Raw genomic sequence first — 13,605 nt, 5'->3', positions numbered from 1 at the left:
GCCAAGGATCACCCAACTCATGTGATCTGTAAGATTTGTCGCCAATCTGTAAGTAGAGGCCAAAAAATCACTAGTTTGACTACTTCGTCCATGAACCGTCACATGAGTAACAAGCATAAGTCCCAGTGGGAAGCTCAATGTGCTACAATGCGGCCAACTACCCCTTCAAGTGCATCCACGCGCTCTTCATCCTCTATGACTGTGGAGACAGCTGTCACACATGTTTTTCGACGCAGACCTTACACCTCTTTAACCGTAACGGGCAGTTTGATTGGCAGGTCGTCAGTTGTTTTGGAAGGGGAAACAGGTGCTGGTGTAGAGCTCTCTCAGACATCGAGAGCACCAACTTTGGATGAAGGCAACATCATGTCTCCGCCTGCACTTTCCTCACAGACCAGCAGTTTTCCAGGGACACCATACTCAACGCCGTCTCTGCACAGCAGCCAGATCTCGGTCCCTCAGATGTGGACAATTAATTGACCATTTCCTCCTAGCCATGACAAAGCTAAGAGGTTGACTTTCACCCTCTGCAAGCTGTTGGCTACAGAAATGCTGCCTTTCCGCCTGGTGGACACAGAGGCTTTTCGAGACCTAATGTTCGTCGCTGTGCCCCAGTACCAGATGCCCAGTCACCACTACTTCTCCAAGAAAGGCGTGCCTGCGCTACACCAGCATGTCGCACACAACATCACCGCTTCCTTGAGAAACTCTGTGTGTGACAGGGTGCATATCACCATCAATACTTGGTCCAGTAAACATGGACAGGGGCGTTACATGTCACTGACTGGGCACTGGGTAACTATGGTGAGAGTTGGAGAAGGGTCTGCTGTACAAGTCTTGCCGTCCCCACGAGTTGTGCGTCAATCCTCTGTATGTCGAAGTTCCTACACTGCTTCTGCCTCCTCAACCTCATCTGGGTCCTCAACCTCTGACCAAAGCCTGTCTGGTCAGGCCACCCGCGTTGTAACTGCGCACAAGGAATGCCGCACACCTCCTTACTATGCTGGCAGCAGAGCTCAACGGCATCAGGCGGTCTTTACGTTGAAATGTCTGCGAAAAAAGACAGCTGAGGAGTTGTGGTCAGCTCTGGAGACCGAGTTTAGTAAATGGTTGTCAACCAGCAGCCAAGGAAGGCTGTGTGCGACAATGCTGCAAACCTGGGTGAGGCCCTTCCTGGGGCAAGGTGACACACGTGCCTTGTATGGCTCACGTGTTGAACCTTGTTGTCCAGCAATTTTTTAACCCACTATCTCGGCCTAGATGGGCTTCTGCACAGGGCACGGTCACTCTCTGCTCACTTTCGCCGTTCAATCGGCGCAGCTGACCGACTTGCATTGCTCCAGACGTCTTTCGGCCTGCCGGTTCACCGCCTGAAATGCGATGTGCCGACATGCTGGAATTCGACTCTCCACATGTTGCAGCGACTGTGAGAGCACCGCTGAGCCCTGGTGCAATACGTTATGACCTATAGCCTTGGCCAACGAGATGCAGAGGTGGGGAAGATCACGCTGCTGGAGTGGGTTCAGATCAAGGACCTATGCACCCTTCTGCACAGTTTTGACATGGCGACGAATATGTTTAGCGCTGACAATGCCATTATCAGCATGACAATTCCAGTCATTTACATGCTGGAGCACACTCTAAACACTATTCGGAGTCAGGGGGTGGGAAAAGAGGAAGGGGAGGAAGTACAGGAGGATTCATATGCGGAAGGGATACCAAGATCTACAAGGTCCAGATGTTCAGTATCACCAAGGCGGCAGGCATGGGACAGTGGTGGAGATGGATTAACAAGGGCGCATGGTAGCAGCGAAACTGTTGAGGAAGGTGCAGGAGCCCAGGAAGAAATGGAGGATGAACTGGCGATGGGTATGGAAGACTCAGCAGATGAGGAGACCTTGGTCAAATTTCGGTTGTTCGAGGTTGGGGGGAGATGTCAGAGGTAGGAAGCACGGTTATCACATCGCCGCCACAAACACAGCAAGGACTTGGTCCGCATGGATGTGCAAGACACATGAGCACCTTCTTGCTGCACTACCTACAACATGACTCTCGGATTATCCGAATTAGAAGTAATGATGACTACTGGGTTGCCACACTCTTAGATCCCCGGTACAAGTCCAACTTTGGCAAAATAATTCTTGCCATAGAAAGGGATACACGTATGTAGGAGTATCAGCAGAAGCTGTTATGCAATCTTAGCTCGGCTTTTCCACCAAACACCAGTGGTGCACAGAGTGAATTTCCCAGTTGTAGCTTGCCAAGCATGGGACTGTGTCGTCATCATCAGTCAAACCGTACCAGCAACACCGTACCTGGTGGTAACAGCAATTTTTTGGAATTGTTTGATAATTTTTTTAGACCATCCTTTGCAAGATCACAAGAGACAAGAAGTCTGACACATAGTCAACGGCTGGAGAGGATGATACAGGAGTATCTCCAAATGAACATCGATGCTATGACTGTGCAACTGGAGCCTTGCTCATTTTGGGCTTCCAATCTTGAATAATGGCCTGAGCTTGCCACTTAAGCCTTGGAGATTTTGTCGTGTCCCGCAGCCAGCGTTGTCTCTGAACGTGTCTTCAGTGCTGCTCGGTGTGTGCGGACAGATAAGCGCACACGTCTGTCCAGTGACAATGTGGACAGACTAACGTTCATCAAGCTGAACAAGTCATGGATCAGTAAGGACTTTGCTACCCCGGTGTCATCCTGGGGACAGTTAAGGCTGGCGTATTTTTGAATGTGCTTGATGCAAATCCACATGTCAAGTTTGCAACTGGGGCACAAGTGATGCCACTGAAGTGGTGTGTGTGGCCCAATTTTTGGAAAAAAGGGAGACTCTGCTTGGAGTCCCCTTACTGTGTTTTTAAAAATGATCCAAGATGAACAAGTCATGGTTCAGCAAGGACTTTGCTACCCCGGTGTCATGCTGGGGACAGTTAAGGCTGGCATATTTTTGAATGTGCTTGATGCAAATCAACATGTCAAGTTTGCAACTGGGGCACAAGTGATGCCACTGAAGTGGTGTGTGTGGCCCAATTTTTGGGAAAAAGGGAGACTCTGCTTGGAGTCCCCTTACTGTGTTTTTAAAAATGATCCAAGATGAACAAGTCATGGTTCAGCAAGGACTTTGCTACCCCAGTGTCATCCTGGGGACAGTTAAGGCTGGCGTATTTTCGAATGTGCTTGATGCAAATCAACATGGAAAGTTTGCAACTCTGGCACAAGTGATGCCACTGAAGTGGTGTGTGTGGCCCAATTTTTAGAAAAAAGGGAGACTCTACTTGCAGTCCCCTTGCTGTGTTTTACATGATTTTAGAAGGGCATGACATGCCTATATCTGTGTCTCCTCCTCTTTTTACTCGTCCAGCTCTTTTCTTTCAGCATGAGTATATATCCTTGTCACTTTCCCATGTGTTTGTGGTGTCTTGTGAGTTGTTTGTCACCTTTTGGACACCTTAGAAGGTGTTTTCTATGTGTTTGTATGTGTTTGTGTTTGCCTGCCATTGTTTTCAATGGGATTCCAATTGGTTCGGCGAACGTTCGTAGAACGTTCGACGAACTTGTCCTCCGTTTGACGAACTTGTCCTCCGTTTGATGAACCGAATCCAACTCGAACTCTAGGGGGGTGGCTCATCTCTAATACACGGTACTTAAGTTGTTTTTTTATTCAATACAGTATGTTTTACACACTTGGCTTAAAAAAACTGACAAGGGTGCCCTTCTAACCACTCACATTTGTTTCTGCCAAGAGACAATGTAATTTGTCAAAAACAGAATTAGGCCGCAAAGAAAAGAACATAGTACCTAAATATGGTGGAGGTTCAAAGATGTTTTGCGGTTGATTTGCTGCCTCTGACAATGGGTGCTTGGATTGTAAGTAAGGCATCATGACATCTGAAGATTACCAAAGGATTTTGGGTCGCAATGTAGTGCCCAGTGTCAGAAAGCTGGGTTTGCGTCCTAAGTCATGGGTCTTCCAGCAGGATAATGACCCCAAACATACTTCAAGAACCACCCAGAAATTGATGGGAGCAAAACGCTGGGAGAGTAATGAAGTGGTAATGAGTCCTGATCTAAATCCCGTAGAAAACCTGTGGAGAGATCTTAAAATTGCTGTTCGGAGAGAGCGCCCTTCAAATATGAGAGACCATTAGCAGTTTGCAAAAGAAGAGTTCAAAATTCCAGTTGAGAGGTGTAAGTAGCTTGATGATGGTTATAAGAAGTGATTGATTGCAATTATTTATTCCAATGGGTGTGCAGCGAAATATTAACTTGAAGGTGGCAACAATTTTGTCAGGCCCATTTTTGGAGATTTGCGTGAAATTTTGTCCAATTTGCCTTTTTTTACTCTGTTATTTTATGCTGTTCTAATACACACAAAGGAAATAAACATGTGATTGACAAAATGTGTAATTGCAATAAGTTTCTTGGAGAATTACTACATTTTCTGGCACAATTTCAAGGGTGCCAATAATTTCGTCCATGACTGTATATCTTTTTTTCATACTTCTATAAATAATTTTGGATCCACTAAGGTCTTGGCACAAAAACTACCATGGAAGCTGCATATATGATTAGAAACTAAATATAGAAAAAAATGATAGCCCATGCCATGGATCTTGAGGGAAACAGTCAGTTCTTATCTGCATAGGGGTATTCCAACAAATGATGCTTCATGAAGGAAGGATTGTTCATGTTGAATTTCAACATGCCCCATACCTTTTTCTGAGAGGAAATAAGCCAGAGATGTTGAGAATGATCTTTCTCTTATACCGTTATTGAAAACACATGCATATGTATTTGCATGCATGTGCAAGTTTTGAGTTGGGAATGAAGAACAAGTGTTCAGCTAACAACTAATGAAAGTGTATGACCAGTTTAATAAATAGAACATGATCAGATATACAATTATAAAACTGGGAATATTGGTTGGTAATACATTGTTTCAAGAAATGGTTTGCTTGGATGACATTTTCTTCATATTCTTTGAAACAGAATGTTCTTTTCTTTTATAGCACATTTCTGTTTTCTTGATGTTCATTGTTTTACATATAATACAATTCTGGGTTCCAAAGCTGATTCTAATACAGATTATCATTTGTTGACACATGTTTACATTTTATGATAAAAAATATAACTCTTAAACATAATAGCATTTTAATAGCATCTTAATCAGTTCCCATACCTTGCTATACATTTGGCACATATTGTAAATGCGTTCAGCCATCAGTAGTGGGTGTTGGTGGAGGCTGCCTCTGTAGGCTCATCGGTACTCACATTAGTGAACACTGTCCTGTCAGCTTTGCTATAAATGTGAGTCATTGGCAGAAATAATGCACTGCAATACAGATTGCTTATAAAAGGAATCAAACAATCTCGTGATCAAATCCAATAGTGGACTAAATATAACGTGTTAGCAGAAAATAAATTAAGTAAAGCAAATATATTATATTGGAAATTTTTGAAGTCATTATGTAAGCTTTCCAACATGTCAAGTTGCCCATATATACACAGTATATGTATATATATATACAGCATATATATATATATATATATATATATATATATATATACATATATGTAAAATATATAAAGCTGAGTTTATGTATGTGTATGTGTTTGTATGTATTTATCTATGTGTGTCCGCTAAAGGAATCCGCACCGTCGCATTTACAATCACGAAATTTTGCACAGACATCCCATGTGACTCAGGGAACGTCATAGACTATGTTTTGACTTGAAAATTTAACCCTGCGCTTTACAGTTAATCTAAAAAAAACCTGCCTCCATTAACCTGAATGGAGGTGGGAGCTACAGGCTATTAATAGGAGCTGTGAGTGGTTGCTATAGCCACAAAATAATTTGTTACTATAAGAAGTGTATGTGTGAAGTAATATGATGTCATTGGGGAGATGGATAGAGAGAGACAGAGAAAGATAGACAGAGAGAGACAGAGAGAGGGAGACAGGGAAAGAGAGTCAGACAGACAGGGAAAGAGACAGAGAGAGAGACAGACAGTCAAAGAGACAAAGGTAGACAGACACAGACAGACAGGGAAAGAGACAGGCAGACAGGAAAAGAGACAAACAGAGAGACAGAAAGAGACAGAAAGGGAAAGAGACAGACAAGGAAAGAGACAGGGAAATAGACAGGGACAGAGACAAGGAAAAAGACAGGGAAAGAGACAGACAAGGAAAGAGACAGGGAAAGAGACAGAGACAGGATAAGAGACATAGACAGAGAAAGAGACAAATCCTGCCTCCATTAACCTGAATGGAGGTGGGAGCTACAGGCTATTAATAGAAGCTGTGAGTGGTTGCTATAGCCACAAAATAATTTGTTACTATAAGAAGTGTATGTGTGAAGTAATATGATGTCATTGGGGAGATGGATAGAGAGAGACAGAGAAAGATAGACAGAGAGAGACAGAGAGAGGGAGACAGGGAAAGAGAGTCAGACAGACAGGGAAAGAGACAGAGAGAGAGACAGACAGTCAAAGAGACAAAGGTAGACAGACACAGACAGACAGGGAAAGAGACAGGCAGACAGGAAAAGAGACAAACAGAGAGACAGAAAGAGACAGAAAGGGAAAGAGACAGACAAGGAAAGAGACAGGGAAATAGACAGGGACAGAGACAAGGAAAAAGACAGGGAAAGAGACAGACAAGGAAAGAGACAGGAAAAGAGACAGAGACAGGATAAGAGACATAGACAGAGAAAGAGACAAAAACAGGGAAAGAGAGAGACAAGGAAAAAGATAGGGAAAGAAACAGACAAGGAAAGAGACAGGGAAAGAAACAGAGACAGATGGGGAAAGAGACAGATGAGGAATGGGACAGAAGGGGATAGAGACAGATGGGGATAGAGACAGACGGGGAATGAGACAGACGGGGAACAAAACAGACAGAGAACGAGACATATGGCTAACAAGACAGACGAGGAAAGAGACAGACAGACAGACACAGAGATAGAGTGAGACAGACAAAGAGACTGATACAGAGACAGACAGATTGATAGACACAGACAAACAGACAGACATGTACATGAGGGATGGCCACCGCCTTAAGTTTGCAGAAAGCCTATCCAAAAGCCTAAGTGCTTACATTTGTAGGGAAAGTAGTCTGGAAATGTGCTTTTGCCTGTGGGTGGCTCGCTGCATATTAATACTTGCTTTCCAAGGCCTGATGTAGAGACAAAATTCACAGAAACAAAGGGCAACAATGTTTACCTGCCTAGTCCATAGGAACTAATGCACAAACAGGATGCAGCAAAACCTTAAAATAAATATGGAGGCAACAGGTGCAAAATACTAATGGAGCAACTACTCACACACTACCTGTCCCCAGCTTAATTTCCATTGCCCTGGATAGGGCAACAAATTGTTTTAGCGGATATGTGAACACAGACTTAAAGGAGTTGTCTGTCACTTTATATCATTTTCTTAATGTGGCCAAGGTGTTAAGAAATGGCTAATGTTTGTGGTTGTAGGCAAGATAGATTACGCATATGATGTGCCTTTTCTTCTCTTCTTTGACACACTGGAAGAGTTTTAAAAATACAGAAGTGTGGTCACATGTATAAAAATTGGCTTTGGCAACCAGTTGTAATCCAGCTTTCAGTAGGAAGAATTTGTAATATTCTAATTCCTATTAGTTGTGTGTTCATGCTACATTTGCCTAAAGTGCAAGCACATAGGTTATGGGTCAAAATATGTGTCCAGGCAATGACTATAATTATATCCAATAACTATTGTCCAACCTGAATGTTCCTGCTACCTTAATTCATTCATTAGAACATTTCCATATTAATCATTTCATTAGCATACCAAACTTCTTAATCTGTCATGAAGAATGAAAATACAGGCCAAAGCAATATAAACTAAAAGATAAATCATTATTGTGGGGACAAACATGCCTACTGCCTGCTCCCTAGTTGAGGGTATGCATGGACACGCTATTAGGATACTTCTTCCACTCTTCACATTTTATTAAACAAAGATGTCTTGCGGAATTAAATTGCATTTTTTCCTGCTGCTGCATAAATAGGCTTATTTATGCACCTTGTCTGTTCTCAGTAAGAAATGACCTCATCCATCTGTCTTGTCACATCTAGAACTGTTTCAGTTTGTAGGCACGCAGATGCTGCTAGTGTCACATGTCAAATATTTGGATATCAAATAAACTAAGATGCATGGACTGGAACCTTGAAAACAATTTAATATACTTTTGTATTATATAAATTCTTTTTTATTAAGAAAAAAATGTTTTTTTAAGTATATAAAAAATGCATAACAAGGGCAAAAAAAAATCACAGGTGTAACACCATAAAAAAGTAAAATAAAAAAGGAAGAGTGTTTCAACAATATTCCCCTTTGTGAACCTACTCCCTTATATCTCCTCCAGTCCCTCTCCTCAGATGTAACTACCTACCTAATTAAAATCTTTAACCTCTCTGTTGTCTGGTATCTTTCCCTCTTCATTTAAACACCGTCATAACTAAGGATGAGCGAACCCAAACTTTAAAGTCTGGGGTCTGTACCGGACACCTAGTATCCATGCACGGACTCCAAACATGGACTTCTTAGGGAACCCGGATAATGATAGAAATTAAAAAAAGGAACATGAAAGAATATAAAGAATAAAGCAGGACAGTTATACTTAACAATCTTCCCCGTGGTTGTAACACTACTTCCGGGTCCAATCATTAGCTCTCATGCATATTCACTGCTTCCTCTGCCACCATCAGTCCCTGTGTCTGTGATTGGGTGCAGTCAGACCATGCCCCTATCCTCTGGGACAGCATCTGTGATTGGTTGGAATCACACACTGTACATTGTGTCCCTAGAGTGGTGTAAAAATAAATAAATAAAAAATGATTTAGGGTCCCCCATAATGTGATACCCAGTGCAAATAAAGCAGATGGCTTCAGGCTGCAGCCTCCAGCTGTGCGTGTTTTCTTGGCTGTCTATCAAATATGAGGGACCCTATACAGCTTCTTTAAAATTCTTAAAATAAATGTAAAAAAAAAAATGTGCAGTTCCCCCAAATTTTGATTTCCAGCCAAGATGAAGTCGACAACCGGGGTCTGGTATTTTCAGCTTGAGGAGACCAATGGTTATTGGCCCCCCAGCCTAACAGTAGCAGACCGCAGCCACCCCGTAATTTTTGTATTTATTAGATTTGAAAATTCCGGTGCTTTACCCATCTCATCCCGATTAGCTTGCAATCGGGGTAATCACAGGTACCACTAAACCCTGGATTAGTAATGGGGAGGTCTATGAGACCCCTTCACTAGTAACCCTGCAAGTCAAAAGAAATAATCACAAAACACATAAAAATCCTTCCAATTTATTGACTTTCAAAACACTCAGGTCCCACGTAATTCACAACGTGACATCCAATGATGATCCTGCCTCTGCTACATACTAAAGTCACAGTGGAAGGGGACATTAGAAAACATGACCGCCTGCTCCGGCTTCAGGCAGACACTAACTGAGCTGCAGCTGTTAGCAGTGGTGCCACTGAGTTTATGTGCAATCACAGCTGGAGATTCCCATGGTATCCCGCCTGTTACTGCAGGTAAACTTATCTCAGGTGAACTCTTTGAACTCAGTGACCTCACCTCAAGTGAACTCATGGAGTTCAATGACAATTGTATCTTCTTGCAGAAAACCGTGTTTTTTTGCCAGGCGATACAGATTTGATGCATGAATTTTGCATAGAAATTCCAACACAAAATTTACATCTCCTGGCAGAAAACTGCACAAATAACACAGTTTGACTCGGTTTTGGTGCAGTTTTCTGTCAGGAGATGCAAATTTGATGCAGAAATATGGTGTAGATATTTCAGCACCAAATTTGCATCTCCTGGCAGAAAACCAAACTGAAACAGCATCAGTCCGTCATTTTTGCGTGGTTTCCTGTCATGATATGTAGATTTGGTGCTGGAATTTATAGACCAAATTCCTGCACCAAATCTGCATCTCCTGGCAAAAAAAACGCATCTAAACATAGCAAAACAGTCAGTCATGTTCCTTAATTGTGGGACATCATGGTGGGGATTACGTCATACCTGGGTGTTTTGAAGAGTAATAAATTGGAGAAAGAGGGTGCGTTTTTTTTAAATAAAGGATTTTTCTCTGTTATGTGTTTATTTCTTTTTACTTACAGGATTAGTAATGGAGTTGTCTCATAGATCCCTCCTTATTTTTGACAAATCCGCTTCTATTGGCCGGCGGCCGTGTGACGTCGCTGTGACGCCGAACGTCCCTCCCACTCCAGGAAGTGGGCGTTCGCTGCCCACAGCGTGGTCGCACGAGAGGTAAGTATGTGTGACGGGGGGTTACCGACTTTGTGCGCCACGGGCAGCGATTTGCCCGTGACGCAAAAAAGACGGGGGCGGGTACGATCGATTGTGAAATTGCACAATCGATCGTACCGTGTAAAGCAGCCTTTAGGGGTGTGCTCACTTTTGTTGCCAGCAGGTTTAGCCGTTAATTGTTGTGTGTTTTCTCTTACTGAGGCCAATCAACCATTTTTCAACCGGCTAACACGGTATTAAAATATTATTTAGAAGGCACACTAAATTTACATTGTTATACAAGTTGTACACTGACTACTTTACATTGTATCAAAGTGTCAGATCCTCAGTGTTGTCCCATGAAAAGATATAAAATATTTACAAAATTGTGACGGGTGTACTCACTTTTGTGATAATCTGTATGTAAACACCTGGAAAGACAAATGCAGCAACAGCTTGCACTATTGTTAAATTGAACTTGTAAAACAGGTACGCCAAACTTCTTTTTTTTAATTCTTTTATTTGTTTTTATATTTGTAGTTATACAGCTAGAAAGGAACATGTGACAAAAGCACGTAGTATTGTTGTGTGGTATACAGTTGCTAAATTGCACTAGTAAAACAGTTTCACAAATACTAAAATGTGGGTTGTTCTTTAAAGACTTCTTTTTTTAATCACCTACCATTGTAAATGTGTGGCATGAATGGATGCAACATCGGACATTAAAACAAAGGTGCAGAAACAATTTTTCAAGACACGTATTCTTAATGCTTAGCAAGATAAACAATTGCATTTAAATTTCATTAATATTGACAATTTTTTTTGTCTTTAAAGTAAAAAAAAAGGTGCCTTGTTTGTCTTAGGCCGGCTTCTCACTTGCGAGTTTCTCACAGTAGTGCAATGCGAAAAAATCTCGCATTGCACTCGGACACGTTATTCAATAAATCAGCTCTCATCTACGATTATTTTCTCACTCCAAATAGGACTGAGAAAAAAAATTGCAGCAAGCTGCTATTTGAAGAGTTTCTCGTGCGAGTCTCTCCAATATAACTCTATGGGAACGTGAAAAAAAAGGATGTCACACAGACCGGCACTCACACAATCCTAGTGACATCCGTTTTTCTAAATACATTTATCGCATGTGTCACAAAGCACTGGAAATGAGTGAGGTCTCATAATGTCGGTCAATCTCTATCTCTGTCAGTCGGTCTCTCTCTCTCGGTCTCTATTCTCTGTCGGTCAGTCTGTTGGTCAGTCTCTCTCTCTGTCGGTCTCTCTCTCTATGTCCATGTCGGTCTATTCCTTTCCCCCCCACATACTCACCGATCTCCGATCATCAGCATGACAAGGCACGTCATTCACACTGCTCCGGCGGCTTCTCCTCTTTTGAAAAAGCCGGCCGCTCATTATTCAATCTTGCATTCCCTGCTTTACCTGCCCACCGGTGCCTATGATTGGTTGCAGTCAGACACGCCGCCAAGATTAGTGACAGCTGTCTCACTGCAACCAATCACAGCTGCCGGTGGGCGGGTCTCTATCATGCAGTAAAATAAATAAATAAATAATTAGAAAAAAACGGCGTACGGTTCCCTCCAATTTTAATACCAGCCAGGGTAAAGCCACACGGCTGAAGGCTGGTATTCTCAGGATGGGGAGCTCCACATTATGGGGAGCCCCCCAGCCTAACAATATCAGCCATCGACAGTCCCGGGACTCTATCCGGCTCATCCCGAATTGCCCTGGTGTGGTGGCAAATGGGGTAATAAGGAGTTAATGGCAGCATCCCATAGCTGCCACTAAATCCTAGGTTAATCATGGCAGGCGTCTATGAGACACCCTCAATGATTAACCTGTAACTTAAAGAAAATAAACACACACATCAAAAACTACTTTATTTGTAATGAAAGACAAAAAAACACTCTTTCACCACTTTATTAACCCCTCAAAGACACCTCCAGGTACGACGTAATACACGCAAGGTCCCACGACGCTTTCAGCTCTGCTACATTGGAAGCTGACAGGAGTGGCAGTAGAACACCGCCACTCCTGTGAGCTCCATGCAGCAACTGAAGTGAATCACGCGATCAGCTGTGCTGTCACTGAGGTTACTCACGGCCACCGCTCTCAGGTGGAGAACTGCTGCTGTGGCCGCGAGTAACCTGAGTGAAAGCACAGCTGATCGCGTGGCTCACTGCAGTCACTCAGGGGATTTGTGATCACAGGTGAGTCCTTCACATGTGACAACAAATCAAGCCGCGGCACACGCACAGAGCCGCACAATCACAATGAAGTCAGGTGAAGTTCATCCAAGTTCATTTTGATCGCGCGGCTCTGTCTTGTTGCCAGCCATGCTCTTTTTGACCGTGCGGTCCCACTCGGCTCTGCTGCAAGTCTATGGGGATGCTGCAGAGCCAAGTGGGACCACACTGTCAAAGATGTGCGTTCTGGATGCTTTTCCCACTCTGTCTATGACAGATCAAGCATCCAGAACGCATGAACTCTCCAGGAATGTGCACACGTTGCATTTTGCCGAATGCGTCTCAGAACGCAGCTTTTTCGGCTGCGTTCTGAGACGCACAGGCAGTGACTTTCACACTGTGGAATAGAACGCAACGTGCGCACATACCCTAATACAACTCAGATGACAATTTTTTCAGACAGGGAAACTTTTTCAGGTAGAAAACTCCTCAGGAAAGATCCTCATGTGTTTTAAGTTTTATTAATGTTTCTTTAAGCCTTCTGTTAACATTTTTCTTTAGTATTTTCTAGTAACATTTTTAGATTTTTCTTTTAACTGATATTTAGCAATTTGTTTTAAAATACTTTATTCAATAATTAAAAAGTTAATGTTTTTTGAGGGGAAAATACTTATGAAGCACTCAGAAAGTAGCCAATGCATCTTCTGGCTATTTTTAGCCTTCGTATAAACTTCTATTGTAAAATATGGAGTGGCTTCTTTTATGCGCTTGGCTTTTCTGGAAACCAGAAGTGGCTAAAAATGTTCAATAGCCTGACTGTATGAACAGCAATGTTGTTTTCAATAGAAATGAAAAGAAATAGTCTTTCAAGTGTATCTTGATCAATTTATAAGCGTTATTTTGACCAGAATAAAAAAAAAATAACACCACGTTAACATAGCCTTAAACTGCCCTAACTGATTTAGCGCATAAAGAATGGAAAAATATGGTGAAATTAAGGTGATCTATTGCAACATATCATGGATCAATTAATTTACAATTACACAAACGTTTCAGATCATAAACTTAAAGAAATGTATGTATTGTGATTCACAGACCAATACTA

The sequence above is a fragment of the Anomaloglossus baeobatrachus genome, chromosome 2 (genome assembly GCF_048569485.1).
Source record: "Anomaloglossus baeobatrachus isolate aAnoBae1 chromosome 2, aAnoBae1.hap1, whole genome shotgun sequence".
In the NCBI taxonomy this organism is placed as follows: domain Eukaryota; kingdom Metazoa; phylum Chordata; class Amphibia; order Anura; family Aromobatidae; genus Anomaloglossus; species Anomaloglossus baeobatrachus.
Note: the sequence above shows the minus strand (reverse complement) of the source record.